Source organism: Taeniopygia guttata, chromosome 3, assembly GCF_048771995.1.
Source record: "Taeniopygia guttata chromosome 3, bTaeGut7.mat, whole genome shotgun sequence".
In the NCBI taxonomy this organism is placed as follows: Eukaryota; Metazoa; Chordata; class Aves; order Passeriformes; family Estrildidae; genus Taeniopygia; species Taeniopygia guttata.
The window spans coordinates 90,542,671-90,566,870 of record NC_133027.1 but is presented as its reverse complement, the minus strand read 5'-3'; the positions used below and the strand labels follow the sequence as shown (position 1 = coordinate 90,566,870).

General features: G+C 42.6%; 1 protein-coding gene and 1 long non-coding RNA gene across 3 annotated transcripts in view; one reads left to right on the top strand and one right to left on the bottom strand.

Moving 5' to 3' along the window:
* LOC116808070 (uncharacterized) overlaps positions 1 to 24,200 on the top strand; it is a 188,630-nt gene that overhangs the window by 98,119 nt on the left and 66,311 nt on the right. The window lies entirely within an intron of this gene.
* The window catches only part of BMP2 (bone morphogenetic protein 2), a 107,091-nt gene continuing 103,440 nt past the window's right edge, over positions 20,550 to 24,200 (bottom strand). The window contains exon 4 of the transcript XR_012055224.1: positions 20,550 to 21,601. The gene's annotated coding sequence lies outside the window, so the exon portion shown is untranslated. The remainder of the gene's footprint in view (positions 21,602 to 24,200) is intronic.

Below are 24,200 nucleotides of genomic sequence, written 5' to 3'. Positions count from 1 at the left end.
TTTTTATGGCGGAGTGACAGAAACCTTGAAAAGGGGATTTATAATGAATACAACCTTAACTACTGTGGTGTGAACGGTGCTGCAATTCTCATTAGCTGAGCTTTTCTTTACTTTTTTTCTCAGAATTTCAGAGGGTGGGGCTGGCCATAGGAAGTAGTTGACTTGTGTGTACACTTCTGTCATTGCAGGAAAGGAACTCGGCAGCTTCATTTCCCCTTTCATCCCTGAACATCTGTCAGAGTTCAAAGATTCTGAAGCAGTAGGATTTCAGGATGGTTTTTCATGTTGTGGCTGTGTGCGTGGGCAGCTGGTGTGACTGTGGTGTGGGAGCAGAGGGGTTTCAGCATCAGGAGTTGACTCTTCTCCTCCTCTTTAATGAGGTTTATTCACTGGGGCACTGTGGAAAGGCTTTGAACCTGAAAAGAAGCCTCAGCAAATAATGAGGAGGGAGAGGGACCAGCAACTAGAGGATGTGCCAGGTTTGTGTCCTGCTCAGCTTTACTGCTCAAGTCCAGACTTTGGGCTGTGGGAAGAAGGTGAGAGACTCTTTTGTGTATGTTAAACACCAGGTGTGCAGGGTTGGGAAAGGGGAGTTGGAGAGGCTGGGAGAGCTGGCTGGAGGATTTTTCTGTATGTTTGGACTTCTGTTTCCCATGAGTGGACAGTTCCAATCACCAAGCTCTTGCAAAAGTGGTATAGGTGTGCCTTCATTTTAAGATGTTTCTTTAGCATGGCACAACATTCAAGGGAAAACACCAAACAAAAAAAAAATCCTTCAAAACCAGTTTATTTTAGAAACAGAGAAATTCTGACTGCACGTAGCCCTGAAGCAGCATTGTGACCCTTCTTTGAAATTTCAATGTAAACGTCATCTTAAGTATCCAACTTCCAAACTCTCAAGGTGGGATCTCAGCTGTGGTGGTGGTGGAAACCACGGGGAAACCAAAAGCCCTAAAATAAGAAGTGATTTCTGTAGTCCACTGGGTCTCCCCAGGATGGTCTCCTTGGGCTGGAAGATGACACATGTGGTGAGTAATGTCATCATGATCCCAGAGCAGAAAACAAACCCAAGTTAAAGGTCTTAGAAGTCTTTCATCTCCACTTTCCCAAGCCACAAATGGCAAAATCTCCACATGACTTGCTCAGATTCCTTTTGAAAGATGAGAACTTCTGTCCTCCGTGGGAGAGGCAGAATGGGAATGAAGTTGCTCTATTAATGAAGAAACCATTAATAATAATTGACCCTGCTAGAAGCTGTTCTTGTGGTGCCTTCTCTTGGTGTCTTTGATAGGGAGGGGAAGATTTTGATGAACCTACAAGATCTCTCCTGTCTGTCTTTGAAGCTGTTGAAATTCACTTAAGATAAGGAAAGAGGGTTCTTCCAAACTGAATATCCCAGTTGGCAGCTTCATTGGGCATGTGCTTTGCAGCAGATGCTCTGAAATGCCTTATGTGGTTCTTGGCACAGTGGCTTTTAGAAACCATCTTTTTTTTGGAATAGCTATTTCTGAAAAAAAATTGAATTTATTAAGTATATATGCACACTCACATATATGTATTTGGATGGAGGTGGATTGTGTTTGAAGATGGTGAGTTGAGTGTCACCACCCAGCCCTAGGTACCTAAATTCATTAGAAATAGGCAGGAGACCAAGGCTGGGGTGAACTCTGGCAGCGCACTGGAGGTTGTGCATACTCTGCTGCCATCTGGCTAACGTGGAATCCTCCGTCCCTGCCCTGGCAATGCAACCAGGAAGCATTCCTTGTCTCTCTTTTGTGAGTAGCTGGGATATCACTTCATGCAATTATGTGGAAATGTTTGCAAATATCATCTCTCTGCTCTAGTGAAGCAACTCCCAGTACAACACTGATGTGCTTAGTTCAGAAACCGTGATTTTTGGTTTGGTTTGGTTTTTAGGGTTTGTTTTGGGTTTTTGTTGGGGTTTTTTGTTTGTTTGTTTTTTGGGTTTTTGTTTTTTTTTTTTCAGCTGGAAATAGTAATTTAACAGTTTTCAGCAGTTTTCTGTCTTTTGGGCCTGACCTACCATTTTGGGGGTTTATATGTCTGCTTGACTCTTCCTAAGGACAGATCAAGAGAAAACACCTGCCAGCCCAAAGGTACATGCACTTTGTCTGGCCTCTTCTTTGGGATCTCCTTTTCCATCTGCTCCATGTTGTAATCCAAAACAAAGGCTGCACCAAGCCAATGCAGGGCAAGGGGAAGGGAATAAATAGTCATGTTTGTTTTCCATCCCCTTGCTGTCAGATACAAAGGACAACTTCAAAGCAATACATAACAAAGTTGGGTGATACACCAACCATAATTAAAACGCCCCTGCAGGAAGTCATGTCACTGAAACAGCAATTGCTTCAGAAAGCAATAACAGTTTTGTGCCAAAGGCATGTGAACTACTGTGTCTGGGCTGGGACTCAAAAAAAAAAACATTGCCTCTTGCTTTAATCCATCCCTGTCCAGGACAATTGCATTGAATTCTGAGTCTGCACTGGTTACAGCGGGGCCAAATTAAAGCACAGACTGGCACGGTGTCCATGAGCCATCTCTGAGCAGAGGGGCTTGTGTTAGGGAGCAGAGAGGTTGTAGGTGATCTCTGTGGGAGAGCTGTGCCTGGGCAGGGCTCAGCCTCTCCAGCTCCCTCACACTCTGTGGTTTATCAAATCTTGTGTCACTCACTGCCTTTATCCAAGTCCTGCCCTGAGGGAATTAAACCCCAGGGCATGGCACTACTGAATGCTGTGACCAGCTCTGGGGTCTCCAGCACAGGAAGGACAGGGACTTGTTGGAGCCAAGCCCAAAGGAGGGACAGCAAGTTGATTGTGGGATGGAGCACCTCTGCTATGAGGGAAGGCTGAGAGAGTTGTGGTTGTTCAGCCTGGAAAAGTGGAGGCTTTGGATGACCTATTTTATGGCCTTGCAGTACCTGAAGCAGCCAACAAGATGGACAGAGAGAGACCTTTAACAAGAGTCTGGAGTGACAGGACAGCTTCAGACTGGCAGAGTATGTTTAGATTAGATATTAGGAATTCTTTATGGTGAATGTGGTGAGGCCCTGGCACAGATTGCCCAGAGAAGCTGTGGTTGTCCCATCCCTGGAAATGTTCAAAGCCAGGCTGGATGGAGCTCTGAGCAACCTGGGATAGTGGAAGGTGTCCCTGCCCAGGGCAGGGGTTGGAACCAGGTGGTTGCTAAGGTCCAAACCATTCTATGATTCTGTGACATGCAGGAAGAATTTGGGGTCAGCAGAAGGGTGGTGTGACTCTGCCCCAGAGGAGATGGGCAAGGTGCCCTTATGGTGTTGTAACTCAGTGATATCCAGGTGGAAATGGTGAAAAGCTGCCCACACTAAATGCGGTATTGGTGATGACTTGTGCAGAGGTAAAGCCATCCCTATCTGTACCAACACTGGTGACTTCAGCACTGGACTGATTTATTTATGTCTTTTTTTACAAACAAGGCCCAGAATCCACTAAAGCCAGCAAAAAGACCCTACTCGGCTCTGGGTTGTGCTTTCATGCCTTTCTCCTGACTAGAAGTGTTCCTTCTGTAGTTATTGTGTGCAGGTATTTTAATATTAACTAATGTGGTTGTGGAATTTTTAAGTATTATCTGTGGTGCTGTTTTATGGGCTGTGTAGCAGCTGTCCTCTGTGATGCTGTAAATGTCAGTGCTTTCCTCAATGCTTTTTTCTTTTTTTCCTTTTCCTTTATGGTCAGGGTTGGAAAGGATAAACGCTACTGAATGATTATAAGGTTGACTTTGGAAGACTTTATTTTAAAAGTCAAGTTACACTTCTTTATTTAGAGAATAGTAATTCTAAAGTGGAAGCAAATTGTTGAATAGATTTACCTGTAGGAAAAGGGGAAAACCAGCTGCTGCTTTCTGTTTTATAAAAGTAGCTTAAAACATAGATGGTTAAAAAAACCCTAAAACCCAAACCAAAAATCCCCAAAAACCCTCAGTGCAGGTCTCTTTGAAGAGAGAAGTTATTCAGCGCTTGAGCAGTAAGCCCCAACAATGAATTTAAGCTACAGACAAACCCCATGTTTTATCAATCAACTGCTACTTTCAAGTTTGACAACTTCTGTAAGCAGGAAAATGTCAATTACAGAAGATATTTGAACCTGTGGAAATAACCCATGGAAACACAAAATGTCTGTTCACACATCAAAATGATCCAGACTCTAAGGAAGTTAAAACCAGAATGCACTAAGGAATTATCTGATGGAAAAATGGAAACTTTGTTATGAATTTTCAAGAAATATTGGCTAATTAATTTCTTCGGTGAGTTTATAAAGTTATTTAGGATTGGAGAAAATGAGCTAACTTCCGTATTTTTCCTGACATGTAACTGCTATGGAAACACTTTGAAATGACTGTCCCATCATTATGAATTCATTTGGTTATCCTTTTAATAACAATGATGGTACTCAGGCATTTTATATGGATCTTACATCCCGTCTCCTTCAGGTGCTGCTTGGTCATTTCACTGAGCACTTGTCAGCTGGGTCTTATTAAATTCCCATTAAGGAAGGAAGAGCTGAATACTCAATAAAGAAGCTGAAAGGGGAAAAAAATCTAAAAAACACATAGGCTCAGGCCTGGAAAATTAGTTTGTGCAGAGCAGAAAATGTTCTATTTAAGCAAACAAAACACTGAAATTGACTGTTTTGCATCCATTGCCAGGATAAAAAAAAATCGTTGGGAACCTGGTTCTACAAAGCAAAACTAAATCAATGCTCACTTTCTGCAGCATGATGTGCTCTTGGTTGATGTGCTTTGTCAAATACAGCTGGAAAAAACAGACAGAAACTTCCAGGTTTATGAGCTCCTTGGGTCTGAAGTGTGTGATTTAATGTAATGAGTTTTAGACAACCTCTTAAAGCAAACCCCAGCACTTCCTAGGGCCAAATGAGACTGTCCATGTGGAAGTCTGATAACAAGTAGCAAATTTCCTTGGACTTGAGTTCAAATGTCTCTTCATGTTGCCTGTAATTTACAAGTTCAGCTGAACAAATTAGGATGCTTTTATATCTGCACAAATGCTTGTGTTGAGTTTTGATGCTGTTTTACTGGTCTGATGAAACTAAGCAAACTCCCATTAAAACTCCAGGCATATGAATGCTAAATTAGAGCCCAAAATTATATGGTCAGAGGAACATGTTTCCAACAGTGAGGAGCACAGCTTGTTTCATAGGTATGTTAATAAGCAACACTTTTTTTCTCATGGAATATTTAACATGGCCACTAAAGACTAGACATTTTTAGTGTCACCTGGAATACTTTCAATGTGGGGTTAAAATAGGAAAGTTTTCAGTTAAACCTTTTGTGATGTAAAAATTTCCTTTTTGCATTTTCTGTGAAATGTTTCATTTAGTTAAACCAGACATTTTCTGTCTAAACCCAGAAATATTTGATAGCCTAATGAGGATGATTGCATTTATTGAGGTAATAAGCTAGATGGGCTAAGGAACCTCATGTTGCATAAGGGCCAAGCATTTCACCCAAATGCATTCTTGCCTTTTTTTTTTTTTTTTTTTTTTTTTTTTTTTCTTCAAATTCCCCTCCTGCCAAGGGAGCAGTATTGCATAGCCAAAATCCTTGGAAAGCCCCAACAGTCCAATGCTGCATGAGTAAGTGAGAATTAAACAATTAAAATACCACATTGTTAACACCAAATACCATTTCTCAATGAAATTAAGACGTTTATGGAGTCCAAACCTGACTGCCCAAGACATTCTTTCCTTCATGCAGAGCTGGGTGCTGCCTGGGGCATGTGCAGGGCCCCTCCATCAGTGTGGGGCCAGTGTGCCAGGGGTGTACCACAGTGGGCATCAGTGTTGTGCCCACCTGTTTCTTGGGCTGCTGGAGACAGGGAGCTGCTAAAGGCTCCATATGGGTTATTCCTGCAGCTCCCTGGAGAGGAGCAGCAGCCCAGCCCTGTGCTCTGTGTCAGCCTTGCTGGAAGGGTGAGCATGGGGCCACCCCTCAGGGTGATGTGTGAGGTAACTCAGAAATTATCCAGGGATCCTTGGGACGGCTGATCCCAGAGGAGCAGTGCCACTCTGGGACCTCCTCTGTTACCTAGAGCCCATGTGCTCTGCTCCAGAGGTGCAGCATCTCCCTCACTGTGGTCCTGGGTGTTCAGTGGGAAAGGAACACCCAAAGCCACTGCTGGGACACTCAGTCCCATGAGCAGAGCCCTCCTATGGAGCAGGCCAAGAGCCGGGCAGGTGGCCTGGTTAGCAGGGTTTGCAAACTAACCCCATCAGTTCACAAAGTGTTCCCGGTCCTTCCTGCTGCCCATGGTGGCAATTAAGCACACCTCACTGTCTGAGATGGATTCACTGGGAGGCTGTTGCTCCCCAGGGAAGAGCCTTTTTATGGTCCTAAAGCACCAGCTTGAATTGTTGTCTTAAAATTTATTCCAAGCAAGTGGCCTGACATCGCTGGATAGGATTACTGACACCTGTTTAGTAAACAGCAAAATTACATCACATCTTTTCAGCACCAGGTTGTTAAAAGAGAGCCGGAGAGCAGATGTAACCTCCAGAATGAATGGGAGAATTCATTAGGCTTCAAGGCCTTTAAACTCATCAGGATTAAGCAGTGATTTACCTCACACCATAACTGTTAGCAAGTGATTTAGTGACAAGGGATTGACAAGGAACATTTCCCTGGAGGGCACAGTAAATAATTTTTTCATCCCAAAGTGTTTTTGCAGAAATGTTTATGTATTTGAGTATTCAAAGTTAATTAATTTCCAGTAGTTTGACAGAAGGCACTTTTTTTTCTCAATGACCAACAAAATCTTGTGTGAGTTCATCTCTTTCTGCAGTAGTATTTGGTGAACTTTTCCTGCATGATCTAATCTCACAGTGGAAAACCAAATAAGAAGGTGTTGGTAAGCAGGAATGAGTTCACCAGCCTGCTCAGCTGGTGTTATGGGTGAAGACAATGCTCTCATGTTCTGGAAACAGTACTTTTCCTTGGACTAGGAACCCACAGTGCTCATATGGACAAGCCTGTGCCATTGGTGTCCTTAGGCAAACCATCAATATGGTCTTAGCTGACTTTCAGACCCGCTGTTTCTATTGTAAACGGAAAAAAGACACCTTTGACTGTCCCGGCTGTCTCACAGCATCTTTCCATTAGCGTTTGGAGTTGTTCACTGCCACCTCTTAGAGTTCTCTGGGGTTTTTTTGGCTTGTTTCAGTGGGGATTTGTTCAGGTAGGAGTGATAAGGAGAAGCAACCATCACACAAGAGGCATATTGTCTCCAGACACCTTTCAAGCAGCTCATGGCAGTAGGATTTTGGTGTTCTGAGTAGTGCAAGCAAAGAGCCCAGCTCATAAAAAAGAGGGGGGGAAAAAATCAAGGTTTTAGTGATCAAAACTTAGATTTGCATCAGGCAGCATGTCATTAGAAATGAACATGCTGATGTGGGGTTTTTCCATTACTACTGAGCTGATTCAAAATGAAATATTTTGCTTTAAGGTGTTTTTCCATGATTTTTAGAGTTAACAAAGCGGAAATTTTCACGGAGAAATTTTTGGAGCTTTCTTCCTTCCAAAATTTCTCCCAGTGGAGCATTTCCAGCAAGCTCCAGCTATTAATATACATTAAAGCTAATGGCAGATTGAAGGGTATTTTAAACAGTCATGTCAGGTTTAAAATGCTTAATTAAACAGCCCTTTACTGTGTGCCCATTAAATTCAAATAATGCCACTCCAGCGCTGATCTAATGCTTTTAAATGGCAAAGGGTTTGGTCTACGGCTTGATTTGTGGATTTTAGTGATTTTCCATGCCACTTTCCCCTTCAGAGCTGTTTTGAACGTCAGAATTCAAACATTTTTGGTTTGCCTTTTTCATTTTTCTACTTGCCCATGCCCCTGGCTAATACGTTAAGTCCTTTGGGAAAAGGACACAAATTCTTCTTCATTTCTGTTACTTATGGCACTGATTGGGGTTTGTTATCTTTTCTGCCAGGGTGATTTTTTATGCTGACTTTTGCTTGGATGTTGGCATAGAAGCTCTTCCCATTCCTGGTGAAGGATTTCAGTGGTTAATTTCTCTGAGTTACAATAGCAAGGAATTGGAAGATGGTAGGGGCTCAGGAATGGGTCTCTTGCACATGGCTGAAGTTTTAGCTTTGACAAAAGCCTTTCTGAAGATAGTTGCCTTAAAACATTGTGTGCATTCCATACTAGAAAAACATACTCCCAGGGCAGATCTAAAGCTGTTGAATGGCTTAAACAAAATGCAAGGAAAGTCTGATCTTTTTTAACCAATTTTAAAGTATCTCATTCTCTTAGGACTAGATGTTGAATCAATAATTTTCTTGTGTTATGTGAATGTCCTGGTTTTTTCTCAGTTTTGTGTGCAAGTTCAGCATTGGGAGTGGTGATTTTTTGATGTCTTCATGGGCAAAGAATTTGTGTGTTAATTGCTTTGTGCACATGAATTAAGTTACCCATCCTGATGTGACTACTCCATCCCATTATCCCAATCTCATTGGGGATCTCCATGTTTCCTACCTTCGTAATTGTTATCCGGCTCAGCTGCTGCTGTTCCAGCCCTCTCCGCCCAGGAGTGGAGGTGTAGGGGTTGTGTTGGAGGGCATGGATTTCACAGGAGCTTTAGCACTCCTGCAATATCTGTGCAGCAGGAATTTCCCTCTGTGAAATTCATCACCAATTACTTGTTTCCACGGAAAGTTGCACTTCAAGGGCCAGCCCCTGAATGTACCGAGATACCAAAATCACTTTGTGGTGACTAAGCTCCTTTGAAAGCAGGATTTAGACCTTTTAAGCTGTATAAGTGTTTCTGCAAATCACATGTTGGTTCATGAAGTAACGGCTGCTGATGCTTTCTTTGGCAGTCACGCTGATGGTCGCGTTCAGAAAACTTCAGCCTGGTGTTTTCCAGTGCTCGCTAATATTTCGGGTCAACAGTCATGTCTGTCAAGCCTATCCTATGGCACTTGCAAGCCTCAGATACTTGGTACAATGTTAATTAGGATGGGAGAGAACTTTTCCTGTCCTGGGAACAGGCTTAGCATAATGGTTTTCTTGTGTCTGTGTAAGATTTGTTCTGTGCACAGGGTGGAAAGGAAAAGGCCTCTGTAAAAATAGTGGTTTGATTTTGCTGCTCTCGCCACACACATCCCAGTGGCAAATGACTTCTCTCCAAATGAAAGCTCCTGGTGAATGAAGAAAGCAAGAGAAGCACCAAGGTAATTTAGAGATCGTGAGGGAGGCATTCCTCCTTCCATAAGGAATTCCTCCCCCTGCCAGCCTGTCCAAATCCCTGCTGAAATATGATGTATCATGTTTTAATCCCCAGAGGCTTCCTGCACTGTTATTTGTGTGGGCAAGAAAACACAGGCTCGAGCTCTTACAGAGTTTAACTTTTCCCAGGAGTTTGGAGATTTTGATGGGACAAACTTCCCCCTCAGTTGACAGCCCCTTATCTGCAGGCCAAGCACTTGGGTGGCAGGAGAAGGAACTGGCAAGTGAATGCAAATCCCAGCACTGCCCAGAGTGGATGCTCTTTAAATAATCCTTCTTTGGATTATTTAATGGCTTCTTTCCCAAGGGGATAAAGGCACTGTCAATGTCCACCCAGGCAGGTACTGAGAAGTGCCTGTCCCATGATCACCGGCCTGATTTGTTTTCCAAGGTACACAAGCCCCAGAGTGAGGACTTTTGAAAGCCTCTGAGGGGTTTAGCAACATGAGCTGATTTTCCGTAAGATTTGTGGTCCTCTAAAGAGCACCACAAAGATAACCAGAGATACAAAGTGAGTGAGTGCAAATATTCTTTCCAGTCCTGGACAGCTGTTCCAGCTGTGCATCTCTGCTTTGGTTCAGGAATGTCCATGGAATTCCCACCCAAACCCCATGCCCGTGGTACTGTGAGGCTGCTTCCTGTGTTGGCCAGCCAAGAATTACTAACTAATAATGAAAAGCCAAAGTGAGCAGTTCACTAGCATCCCATAAGGTGTAATAGGTCAAACAGCTGATAAACTTGTGAATAAAATAGGATTTATTTTCTTAATTTTTCTATGGTGGGTTTAAAAAATAAGAGAAATTAAGCATCTAAAATACTTTATTCTCTTTACTCACATTTTTGTCAAATATTTGAACCATGTTTAGATTTTAGCTGGTATTTTTAATAGTCTCTTAAATAACTGGGGGGAAATCATGTCTGTTTTAAGCAAGTTGTTTCCTTTAATACCTTGCCTTTAAAAACTGCACAAATTTATATCTTGAGAAGTAACAGGTGAAAAAGGGCAGAATTGACCTGATTTTAAAGGGAAAAAAATAACCAACTCTCTTAAATATAAAATTGATATTGTGAGTTTAGGAAATTATGTTTAGATATATTTTTGCCTTAAAGATACAAATTTTCATTTCTTACTCTTTCATAAGAACATAGTTACAATATATTTGCAGTTATGTAGGGTGGCAACCAGTTCATACCCCTGGAAGTTAAAATCCTGTGGCCAAATAACTTCATATTATATTTGCTTTTCATAGACATCATTTTGGAAACAGGCCATAACTGCAGTGCAGCCAGGCTGTCACCTCCTTATGCAGGGCTTGGTGGCCCTGCTTAGGCCATATCCTCAGTTTTTCTGTACCCATACAGGCACAGTCTGGTGCTTGGGTGACTTTAATATAACTGGGGTCATTGTCATGACAGGATTTAATGGTGGTTTTCACCTCACATACAATTTCCAGTTCAGCTGCAGGCACCAGTAGGAGGATTGAACAAAGGCCAAATAAGCCTGCAGATCACACAAGACAAAGGGTGCTGGGCTTGAGATATAGTCATGCCTGGAAATGAGAAAAGAAAGGGAAAAAAAAAAGCCAAGCGTAGATTATTTTTATCTTTATTAGACAGAAACATCGAGCATAGATTATTTGCTCTTCCTGGAGCAATATGGCAATGGAGCACCATAAATACCTGGAGTGTTTACCACACTGTCTGTGTCCATCACGATTGGGCCTGTGTGTTTGATTCTGGGGCTCTGCATCTGCTCTGCCCTCCCTTCAGTGGTCAGTCCATGACAGAACCTGGTTTAATATAGCAGGGTTTGATTGTGCTTATTTTTATAGCACAAAAATTCAGCCATAAACAGGGTTTCAGTCCTTGCTGGTTCCAGCCACAGTCAAGCATTTGCTCAGCAATTGGCTGTGCTGCCTCTCAGCTCATTTTATCCAGCACTGGTGAGGTTCAGTGCTCGCCTGGGTTATACCAGGTCAGCTTTTTATTTCTTTCTTTTTCTTTCTTTCTTTCTCTCTTTCCCTCTCTCCTTTTTATTTTTTTTAATCAAAAAGATTTTTATTGGTGCTCTGGAAAAATAAACACAACACACCGCTGTGAGTTTTGTAAGTGAACCAATAAAAAATGAAATTCACTGATGGATTCTTTAATAGCAGCAAGTGAGCCCCAGTTCCAAATGGATTTTATATTGTGCCATTATGTATAAACAGCATGCAATGTGATAGCCCTGGGCTGGGGGGGCCACAGCGAAGGGGGAGCACCCTGAGGATAGGATGCCCTTCCAGGCCTCTTGTTCCCTGTCCTAAGGGCTTCAGGTGTGTTTTGGGATTAAATCTACTGAGGAAGGGGAGCTGCTGGGCCCAGGTGCCCTAAGCCTGCCTCAAGGCTTAGCAGCTGTGCTCAGTCCCACTTGGTGTCGCCTTCAGCAGTTGTTTTCCAGTCGCCCTGCTCATGTCTGCTCAGATATTGCTTTCAGAACCTCAGCAATTTTTATAAAAGCAGTTTTGAACACTTTCATTTAATGAAACAGTCCCAGAGAAAACATTCAGAGCAAGGTTTTCAATTCCACTTAGGAACCTCTAGGCAGGCAAAGGTGCCAGCTTGGACTTCTGAAAGCATCGTCGTTTTTTTCTATTCCCCATCATTTCTTTGAGGCCATTCCCAGATCCCAGTGAGGATGAAGGGACAGGCTCAGTCTGACTTCAGTGGGAAAATCCTTGGGACCAATGGAGAGCAGCACCATCACTTTGTACTGGGCTTTGTCTTTGGCCAGAAGGAGCTCACAGGGAGCTGGTGTGCCTGGGGGCCCTCCTCCTTTCCCTGTGTTGGAAAAGGCCCTTCTGCCTCCTACCAGGCACCAGGACGTGGAGCACAACAGTAAGTTCCTGAACATGTGTTGTCTGGCTTCAAAACAGAGAGATTTTTGTAGCCTTTAAAAGCCAGTGTAAGCTCTTGCTCCACAGAGTGCAGTGGAAGCTGGCTGCTGCTGGCAGGGCTGGTTTGTAGGAAAAGAGCTGGGATAGTGCAGCTGGGAGTCCGTCTGTCAGTCCTGCGATCCGAGGCTTGGCAGCACAGCCCTGAAGGGCAGCGTCAGGCCTTGTGTCTGTTCCCTGCCTTGGGCTTTCTCCTCCCGCGTGTCCTGTGTGAGAGGTGCTGACAGGGAGCTGAGGAGACCTGGAGAAGGGCTGTCCATCCTCTCCAGCACACCTGGGGAGCAGGTGGGAAGGGGAGAGGGATGGGCAAAGGGCAGCATGCTGGCAGGGGCTGTGTCAGGAGGAGGAAAAGGGCTGTGAGAGAGGAGAGGCTCATCTCCCCCAGGGCACATTCTGCCAGCAGGAGCAGAGGGACCTTGATTCCACAGCCCAGATTTGCCCCAAGTTCTGTTGTTATCTGCACTGCATTTTGCTCAGGCTTGGTATAAAAAAAATCCACATAACAGCTGTGGGGCTGTGAAAATTATTTTCATCTGTTTGGCTTTTAAAAATGAATCTGCATCAATCTTTCCGTGGCTCCCTCCCACCCACACCCTCTCCTCTTGTCTCAGCTGTTCTTTAAGAGAGGTGAAGCAGAGTTGGTCCAGGGAACATCCCCATCCTGCTCTTTTTCTGTCTCCTGTGTCATAGCCAGAAAATGCCAGATGCTTTCCTGAGGTCGTTGAGGTGAGAGCTGTGCATAGGTTCTAACAGAATGGAGACTTTCCTTCCTGGTGGGATGTCACAGCTGGTTTGAGTCCTTTTCAGTTTCCCCTCTGCAGAGAGGAAATCAGGGAATTTGTTGAAGACTTGCTGATGCTGCAAGTGAGAAGAGGTGGGGGAAGATGGTGCTGCATCTTCCATCTCCCTTGTCAGCAAAGGGATCTAAACAATGCCCAGGGGAGTTTGTCACGTCTGCTCCTCAGAGATGTTTTTGGGATCCGTTCTGCCCTGATGGGCTGATGTGTGAGCTCTGGTGTGTTTCACTCCTTCCTCTGCAGCACCCTGGGGCTGTCCAGTGTCTTTCTAAAGGAAAGTTCCTGTGGCTTTGAGTTATTTCACAGCACTTATTTATCTTTCATTTTTAACAGCATATTTTTCTTTGTGTCCTTTACCCAGAGAGAGCAGAGTTCTTCTCCCAGGCTCCTGTTAAAGCTGGCTGTGTATGCATGTGTGTTTACATGTGTGTTGTACATAAATAATCCCGGTGTGGAGAAGTTCTGCTGGCTGCAGGCAAAGCCGTGTTTTTGCTCATGGCATTACTGAAATTCATCTCCTGTGGACTGTAATTCCTAGGGAGGGAAAAGAAAAATAGTATCAGGTGTTCTTTTTTTTTTTTTTTCCTTGTTAGAAGACTATTTAATCTTTGTTGTAGGGTGAGAAGGTGAAGCACCAGACCTCAAAGTAAGCTGCAATAGGATCCTGGCAAACTTCCCACATTATAAACTCTGTCCATAGGCAACACTCGTTTTGTGCCAAGTTTGCTTAGCTAAAAATGACTGGGCCTAAATTTCAAAAGTGGATATTTGGCAACAACTAGCACTGTATTATTTTTGTCCTAGCAAGAAAAGAATCAGATTGTGAATGACAAGGGAAATAGTGCTGGGACAGCTCCTTCTGGGTAAATGGAGTTGACTTCATTTTGGTGGTATTGACCTCCTTGTAAAGAGGTTTTCTGTGCCCAGATGAGATGTGTAAGGTGACAGCCTGGTATTGCTATCATAGGGCAGTAAGAGTAGCAAGCTCTCGTTCTTTGTGCCACACTCATCACCCTGTTCTCTAGGATCAGTTGAAGTCCGTGGAATTGTGCCAATTTTCCTTGGCTTATCTGTCTTCCTATCTTGTTTCTCAATTAGAAGAAGTAAATGATCCTTTTGTTTTTGTCTCCCCTTTCTTTGGGAAATGTTAAAGAAGGGTTCGGATTGCAGTGCAGCTGCATCATCGTGAGGAACCAGATGGTGGATGGGGGACCTGGAGGCAATTCAGGGGCTGGGAGCTGATGCCTGGCTGGATGTGCACTGGGCTTCATAAAATTGGGATTTCTTGCCTGTCCACTTCACTGCAGGGCTCCAGCTTTGCAGGCCTCCCCTGAGCCAGACCTCTGAGAGTAGAGGAGTCAGGTTCAACTCCCTTGCTCTCCCCACAATAGCACCTGTCTGTGATGTTCAGTAGGCTCCAAGAACTGTAGTCTAATTAATTATATGTTATCTCTAGGCTGCCTTCGCACGTGTTTTTATTTATTTATTAAAATAAATGATCAAGAGGAGTAAGTAAGTAGTAGGTGCTGGCTCTCACCCCACATCTCCTTCGGGTTATACCATCTTCTAAAGCATTCCGTGCATCCTCTGCCACAGAACCTTTTGCCAGGCTTCCCTGGAGGGATAGGTGAGCTCAGGAAGGAATGGTGAAGCAGGATAAATTAGCTCCAAATTTCCATGGCCAAACTGCTCCCAATACCAGACCCAGGCAGTCTGAAAGGAGCTGATTGGCTCCATCACTGCTCACATTGCTGAACAAGGTACTTCCAGTTGTGTTTCCCCCTTATTTCTAATCATAAGTGATGTTCCCAGGGAACCAGTGTATTTTGGAGGATGCTGGGAGCTTTCCCACTGCCTTGAGTGGGAGCTTTCTCTCAGTGTATGGAAAAGGATATGAAGGCCAAGACTTTCCATGCCTGGAGATGTGGGGTACTTTAAGGCATCAAAAATCCAGCTCTTTAAAAAGGCATGACCTCGGGGAGGGAAAGCAGTTGTTCAAGTTTTGTTAAAACCTCATCCTGCTGTAGGGTCTCAAGTCTGGCATTCAAAATCATTAGCACTCTTTAAATTTGGCCTAAAGATCTCTATGAAAAGCTACAGCACGTGCTGAGTAACTACTTTTCACAATGTAATAACTTGGCCCTTTCAAAGAGTAGGTTTTAGAAGCACATATTACTGACTAAAGGCTTGCCAAATTTCTTCTTTCCTTTCCAAACTCCACGTAATGTTTCATGGAGACCCATTGATTTTATTTCTAATAAGGTGCTGTTCTTGCGTACATGAAACTGAGGGGAAACAGAGCGACATTTTGAAGAAATATGTTTTGTCTAGGAACTGAGGCATCCAAAGGAACACAAGAAAAGCATTTTGAGATTAAAAAACCCCATGTGGTGTTATGTTAAAAATGGAATTTTAATGTGAATTTAGCATTTGCAGAAGTCTAGGGCTGATTGCACTGAGGTCTAATGGCTCTAAATAAAAGTAGATGAACCAACTATTTGCAAACATGTGTGTATACACAGCACACTCATCTGACACTAACAGAGGGCCAGGCCCACTGATGGGACTCAGAGAATTCTCAGCCAGTAAGTTCATTCATGGTTTATTCATTAGTGAGAGATTATTCATTAATAAAATCACTGTACCTTCTGATAGAGCTGCTAGATCCTCGCAGTGCTGCTTCTTGGTGCCAGTTCCTGGCAGCACTTACCTGGTGGGATGTTTCTTGGAGGCATCAAGTGTTGGAGCATTGCATCCATACAGATCAGATTTATCTGCTCACCCAAGCTGGGTTTGGTGCTCAAAAAGAGAGTCCAGAAACACAGCAGGGCCAAAACTCAGGGAAAGGCAAAGTTCAAAAACCCCTTCTAGCTTCTGTGTGACCCAGCCATGGCTGTGGCAAAGAAAAGCTCTTCTCTGTCCCAGAGACTTTTTTGATCCTCTGAAAGTGATTACTTGATGCAACAGCTCAGCTCATTATCTCTTCCTCATTCCTTGCAAGGTTCTGGTAACAAAACCTGACCCCAAGCTGTGCAGCTCCCTCCTCTCCGCCTGTCTGCAAAATGCCAAGTCTACCTCTCTAACCGTATTTGTAGTGAGGTCTGTGACCAGCCAGGCAGTTTACTTCAGGGTATGATCAGATTCCAAGCCACAGTGTGAAAATGTCAAAGGTCCCTGGAAAATATGTAATTACATTTTGGATTTGGAGGAAACAATTAATGAAATGGAATTTCTTAGCCCTTCGCTCAGTCGGATGACATGTAGTGGCTTGCCTGTGAGCAGAAGTCTGAGTATACTTATGGCACAGAAGAGTTTTTATCATTTTAAAACTTAATTATATAGGCTGTAATTAAGCTATATACAAAATGTCTGGTTCTTTGAAGTATATTAATTTTGGGGAAGTTCTCAAGCACCCAGTAGCTGCAGAACAATCATGAAAGAAGACAAGGCTTGAATAATGATGACAGTTGCAAGCCACAAATAATAGGAACAACCTTTCCAAAACAAAAGGTTTCACATTTTCCAAAAGTATGAGCATTATTATTTGTGTGTATTTGCAATTTGTACATGCCTTGGAGGGACTAACCTCAACTATAGTGCTCAGAATAATTGTGGGATGACATAAATGGGCACTTCTCTGTTGAGGCAATAACTTTTCTTGCAGCATGCCAGTTTTTGTTTACTTTTTAAGCAAAAAAATATTCTGTCTAAATCTGAAATAATCAGGATATGATATGGGGCATAATTTTTTTTTTTTTTTTTTGTGAAGGGGGATTGGTCTTCAGAAGATATTTCATGTGTGTATGGATGGTTGAGAAGCTGAGGAGAGGCTGCCTGTTGATGTTTTTCTATACAGTGCCTAGCAAGAGTGATGTTCCTGTAAGTGAAGCAAATATCTCTAGTGAATTTAGCATTGGAAACAAAAATACCTTCTCAGTTGTTTCAGCCTTTACTGTGTGGTCTGTATTTTAATAATGAGTTCTCCCACAACACTTTCATGCTTAAGTCTATCTGCAGTTGGAGATTAAGATTTTTATTTATTCATTTAAAGGGCTGCTGTGAGCTTTAAAATATACACAACTGTCCCTGGGAATTTTAACTATTACATGTTCTCTGGGCGTGTGGCTGTGGCACATCCGGAGGGTCACCACGCCTGGCCCAGAGTCAGGATTTCAGGGTCTCAGTTTTCTCTGTCACCTGTTGCCCTCGGGTGCCCAGCATCCACCCAAGCACCTCTTCCTTCTTCCAGACTGGCTGACACCAGAGTTTTGCAGTCCCACAAATCTGCTCACAGAATAAATGAGATGTGTTTTTCCTGTGCTGCTTCAGGTAAAATCCTCAAGTTTAACTTATGTGGCAAACAAAGACGGTTTGCAGACTCTTGAATGACTCCCCCTGTATGAAGAGGCTTTCCAAGTGTGCCCAGGATCCTTCCAGGCATTCACTTCCTGTCATCTATCCTCATTGTGGAGCCTTCTCTTTACCTGCTTTTCTCCAGAAAGGTTGATTTAAAACAACTACTTCTTATTTAACTTCCTCAGAAGCTACAGGAGAATTTTGGTTTAGCTGTGGCTTTATAAGTAGTTCCCACTGTAAAAGATGTTTAGTCTAAAGGGAGTCTCTTTAAAACTGGAGCAAGGTGTGGAGTGGGGAATCATTCCCCTTCCCTTCTGCCTGTGGAAACCATTGCTCTCCTGCTTGCTTACAGCAGCAGGGGAAGTTAATGGGCTGGCTTTCTCAGCCACATTTCCTGAAGGCAAGTTATAGCCTGGGAAATTGGCTGTCAAGCCAATAAAATCATGTGGTTGCATTTCACCTTCTTGCATTTACCAGGCTTAGAAACAGAGATAAACCCAAAGAAATGGAAAACTCCATGTTTTAGAAACAGCCATTTGTGTCTTGTTATTTTTCTTTCTTCCCTTCCTTTCTGAGGGAATTTTGTGAGGTCTTCCTCAATGTAGGAAAGGCAAAATCCTATCCAAGACTTCGACTTTAAACTAGAAGAGGGAGATGTTGGGAATGCTGATGGTATCTCAGGTCATTGCCTTAATCTGCACACTTCCAAAGTGAGGAATATTCTCAAAGGAGCAACTTGAATGATCTCTTCATCCAGAGCTGCCCTCTAGACATAATTCCATGAATTTCAAACCTGTGTATGTCACCTTTAATGCAAGGAATTCTACAGGACCATGCTGGAGGTTCATTGTACTGTGATCCGAGTAGGAATGCACTTTGTTTCTAATTACAGACAATGAGCAATTAATGCCCCCAAATGGAATGAAAAGGAGGGCCTATTTGTAAAACCCCTGCTTTTTTCTATCCCTATAACCTATAAATCACTTTTTAAAAAATTGAGGGACAATTCAAAAATTGCCCAGAAGCTGGAGGAGATTAATAATAATGGGTGTGTGCATTGCAACAACACTCTTGTTTTCACGGCAGCAAGCAGGAATTCTCCAAGCTGGGTCTATGTCCACCAGCGGCGTCCTGCCGTGTGGCACTGGGGCTACAGCAACTAATCCAGTCTTTTAGAGGAGTGTATAAAAATCTAAACCTTTTTAGTTCCCTTCCTAATTGGATTTATATAATTTTAGTTTCAGTGGGGGAGGTTTTGAAAGGGAAAAATAGAAGCCAAGCAACCTTTTTTTTTAATATTTTTAATTGCCTCCAGTATGTTGTTACTTCCAGAGGTAAAACCCAAGCTTAAAGTCTTGCTGTGCCAGGAATGTTGAAAAGCACAGTTAAAGCAGTGGTGCTGCAGGAGCCTGGACTGTCTGTGGACATAAGGCAGGCAAGGCTCTCAGGTACAGGTAATCTTCTTTGTTAGGTACAGCTGGAACAGTTTTGGGCACACAGACCCACACAGAAAAGGTTTGTGTGCCTGAAAATGGGATTATTTCTTCCAGCCGTTACAGCTCATGTAATTAAGGTTTGTGGGCAGAGTTACCTTCTTGTTCTGGCAAACAGAAAGAAGGAGCAAATAATACATTTTTAAAACATTAGGAAATACTTAGCTGGACAATCCATATTTCTGGCCTACAGAATTTTGTTAGGTGCTCTTTGACTATGGAGCTCCATCCAGAAATCACTTCCCTGGTCTTACTTCCAGATGGGAATTTATCAGCCTGTGGCAGGGAATCTGGGGCCTTTTGCTGTTTGTTCTCATCATTAAATACCCCCTCTCCATCTTGGTGTGTCTGGTCTCCACTCCAAATGTTGCCTCTCTCCCATCCCACTGACAGGGATTAGTGCAATGCCATCTTCAGCTGGGGAAATGAGCCTATGAAAACTTATCACAAAATGTGTGCACTGCTTTGCTGGGGAGAAAATAGGTTTCTGAAATCTTACCTGCTTTCTTAATTTTCTTAGATGCTTCTTGTCATTTTTATCGAATGGCATATGTGGCTTCACAAACACCTGTCTGAACTCAGAGCTGATATTGATTAAAAACAGTATCAGTGCTTAGGAAGAAGGAGATATTTCTAATGGCTCTACAGCAGATTCAGTCAGGATTTTTGCAAAGACTTGAAGAACAGGTTGTTGACTCCACCAAGTAGACTTGGAAGTAGTTTTTCTGTGAGATGGCAGATGTGTGTGGGACAAAGGGATACTTGGCATATGGAAACCTAGTACTGGATCCATACCTAGTGATCTCAGAGCTGGAAAGGAGCAAACAGAAAGTTCACAGGGACTGTCCAAGTTGGGTGAGTTTTTTTTCAAAGTGTGGTGTGGTTGGAAAATGCTGATGTATCAAATCTGAAGTATCTTACAAGAAAAAGATCAGTTTCAGTCAATTATTCATCTGAAGAAAAAGCAAGGTAGCAAAGCTCATAACTGTCAAAAAATATTTTCTTGCATTTTTAAGATAAATATTATGGGTTTTCTGTCTAAAATGACATGGTATATAAAGCATTAATTCTCACTGTAATAAAAATATTGGGAAATGGTTGTGTGTTCAGATCTGAAGGAAACATTACAGAAATGAAACATTTCAATTATTCTAAATTATTTCTTAAACTTCCACAGCACACAAAATTGCCAAGGTGGGGGTGGAGCTGTCACTCACAGCAGCCAATTGCCCTCCAAATTGGTGAGTGGGATTGAGGCAGGCTGGACCTTCAGAGGCAGTTCCTCTCTGCTGTATCTGGTGGGGTGGGTGAGTCTCATTCCCAGCAGGGACTGCCTGAAGGTGCACTAAACTCAGCTTGGGGGGGTGGGGGGTGGCTCTTTGCAGGCTCTTTTTCTCCATGTCTAGATCACCAGGAAAGAGGTGTTTGTGTTCCACTGATAACCTGGTAAATCAACAGCTCTTGATCGGAGCCTAAAAAGTAAAGGTTAAATAAAAGCATTGGAGGGGGAGAGTGTCTTTGTGATGTTTTCTTGCCTTTTTAATGGCAAATTTAGTTAGGACAGACACTTACTTAGTGCTTGTCTTAAGGGAAAATGGTCTGTTAAAATATCTCAGGAACATTGTTTTGCTGTCATCAGTTACACAAGTTTAATAGCCAGAAGTTATTTCAGTATTAATCTTTTTATTTAAATAATAAAGCCATATGGGAGTGGGATAGAATCACAAGGAGATAATTCAGTGCAGGGAACTGTTACTTTGTTTTGGAATGAGATTAAGCCATAAATAAACACTACTTTGTCTTTAAGTTAGAAAATGGTTCCCATCCAAACAGCCTCCACAGACATTTTCCACCTGTTAGAGGACGTGTAGTATTGGGAGTCTTTCATAACAGTGGAAACTGGCTCAAACTTTCAACGGGTTTGTAAAAAATAAACCAGCCTTGATTTATGAGTTGAACTATGACAGGGAACATGTAAGCAAATAAAAACAATGAACTGAGAAAAAAGCAAATATACTGTTGATTTGGCACCGCATGAATCATGCAGGCAAATCTGAGAGGAATAGGAGGAATGAGCTTCAGAGTGATGGATTGGGAAAGGGGATCTGATCCCTGGGTAATGAAATGTGAGGGGGTCTTGCCTTATGCTGTTGACCCAGAGGTAGCCTGGAGGAAAGTGATTCCTTCTGACTATACAGTGTTAGTTAAAACAATCCCCTGGGCTCAAATATCAGCTATTAAAATAAATTCAGGAGACAGAGGAAGCGATGTTTATAAGTTGGAAGTTTGAGCTGCTTTTTAAACAATTGTGGATCTACAGATTCTGAACTGGAAACGTGATATGGCGGGAAGAGGGCAAGAGGAAATGACAAGAGGGTAAACTGGGGGTGAGCTGGTAAAGAGCATGGAATTGGGAGGGAAAGGAGGCTTTTGGGGCTGGAGGGAAGAGGAATTCCCACAGGGCCAAGGAGAGAAACCCCCTGAACATATTCTTGCTTCACCTTCTCTGTTTGAGGTGCTATGGCTATATGTGATGATGCCAGAGAAACTCAGACATCCCAAAGACAACAAGGGTTTATGGTACCTCTGGGTGTGTTTGGATTTTCAACCATAATTATAAGAGTTGGTCACTATTTTTCAGCAGAACATTTTTCCTCCAGAAGTGATTTGCATTGAAACTGAGATCTTCCATGGAAAAATTGATGTGGCTTAGTTCTGGGGAGGAAAAAAAAAAAAAAAAAAAAAAGTTGAACTATTTATTTAATCAGTAATAAGACCAAGGATGTTAATCATCATAATAGAACCCTTTCAATTTAGTTGCCGCAGCAGCATTACCACCACCAAAAGAAATCTAACAGTAAAAGGAATTTTTTTAGTTGACCACTGACCAATTTAGGGTTTGGAACAAGAGCATTTTTTATAATAGTGACATTTCCTTTAAGTAATCACTTGAGTTTCTGCATTACACCAGAGCATTATTGGAAAACCGAAACTCTAATTTGGGTAGCAGCATGACCCAAACATTATGGCAAAGCACTTGAAATGACTTTGCCTCTGCTTTCTCACATTACTCTCTGTGATCCTAAAACAAGATGCTTTTCCTCCTGTACCTATTTCTTTAACCTGGGATTTGGTTAAAACAGAGGATTACTTTCCTGCTGAATTAATGTTATACAGAACTGGTCTTGTTTTGGTCTCTAACTACCATGGTTATTTATAAGTTTGTTACATTAAGTTATAAAAATGTAACTAGGAAGTGTTATTGGTGGGTCTCTAGCAGGTGGATTTGGTTGTTATTCATAATAATACAGTGAGCCTCCATGCCACAGCTTTCTTTTTCTTCTCCTCGTGCTGCTGGAGGTGTCCCGTGGCTTTTCCAAGTGACCTTTCACCATTTAACTTCTTGCTCGTGTCTGATAATGACACACAAGCAAATCTCCATCTGTTCTCATGCACATCCCTATTGGATCTTTTCTCGCACTTAATATTTCCACAGAGCTGCTCCAGTAGGAGAGTCTCCTGCTGCGACTGTTCCTCTGCAATTTATGATCAGGATTGGTGCCTGGAATTTCCCGAAGTGCCGGTGAAAGACAGGCTCAGAGACCCCTTGTATACAATTCTGAAAAAAAAAAAATGTGAAAGGCAATGAAATCTGAGCTCGGGCTTTCAGAGACAACTTGACAAGTCAATTGCCCTTTTAGGAGCTGACAACAGTGACCCTGATAGTAGAAATGATCCATTTCCTCTGGTTTAATTTATCACCAGCAGGATTCTGAGTAGCTGCTCAGTAGCACAATTTTCAGATACTGATATAGCATCAATCCCAAATGGGACATTTTGTGAAGGGAGAGTTTACTTACAGTCCTAAAAAAAACCCAAAAAAAACCCAAAAAAAAAACCCAAAAAAACCCCAAAAAAACCCAATCCCCAGGAAAAAAAAATGCCAAAGAATGTTCAACATGTTTATTGTTAAGAGCTGAACCTGATACATGTGAAGCTTCACGTTTTAAAATTCCATACCCAATATTGGATGCTGGTCTGTGGTGTTGCCTTCTTTTCTTAGGCATTACAGTATTCTCAAATAATTTCATTCTAGAGATGTAGGGAGCAGTGGTCTCAGTCAGTCTGTTCACTAAGGGTGAACAAAAAAAGTCCTTACAACTTATGTATGGGGAAGAACAAGAATAGAAGAATTTGAATTTACTTAAGTAGCAGACACAGTCTACTTCTTTTTATTTCAAAAACACTGACAGGAAAGATGTTCGGTTTAGGGGGCCTATTCATGAAGCTCTGAGGTTTTGTGACAGTATTTTCACCAATGTAATCAGAAGTACTTTTGCAGTGATGTGTTTCTCAAGATCCCAGGAAGAATCACTGGGAGAGAAAAAAAAGAGAGGGGGGAGAAAATTTATAAAAATATACTTGAAATATTTTCATTTTATAACTGTTTTTTTTTTCTTTTTTGTTTTTACTATCTGAAATTTGATAAATCATAGACACCAATGAAAAATTTTAAATCCAAACTTTGTTCTTGCCTGGTGCATCTCCCACATCTGTCCTGAGCTCAAGCTCAGTTTGGGTACAACTTTCTTCCTGTCACTAATCCAGAATATATTTCTCAGGTGAGAAACTGAGCCCCAAGGATGCCAGGAGGGCAGAGGTGATTTACTGGGAGCCTGTGCTCCCTCTCCAGCTGGGGAGTGCAGCTCTTCTGGAAGTGCTCTGGATCCCCCCAGCCCATCTCACTGCTCTGGCTCTAATGGAAGCCCGAGCTCTTTAACAGAGCCATTGAAAGTCGATGTTTTGAGTTAGGTGGGTGAATTCCGCCCCCCTTTCCCCCCCCAGCAACGCGTCCAGATTTATACAGGAAGTCTGTGGCAGAGGCAAGAATTGAACCCAGCTTTTCTGTGACTATCTTTTTATTCCCAAGCTTCCAGTTAAACTGTAATCCATCTTGAACCACTTACTGGAAATAGTTCCCTAAAAATAAATTGAAGGTCTAAGTGATCAGGAAGTTTACGTAAACTTCAGAGGCAGGTTAATATGAGAGTACTTTGGACTGACTCCTTGGAATGGCTCTTCTTGGAGAGGGCAGAGCATTATGGGTGCTCTCCACTTCTCCATGGAATTGCCTCCTTAGTCTGCTCCTTGGGCTCAGTCATTCCTACCAGATACCTCCTTCCAGATCTCATGAAAAAACAGGCATTAGTGGGATTTGGGCAATTGATTAAAAAATGAAAATAGAGGTCTCAGATGGGAGACAGACACTTTGCATAAAGTACTGAAAAGCATCTTATCCCAACATAACACTGTA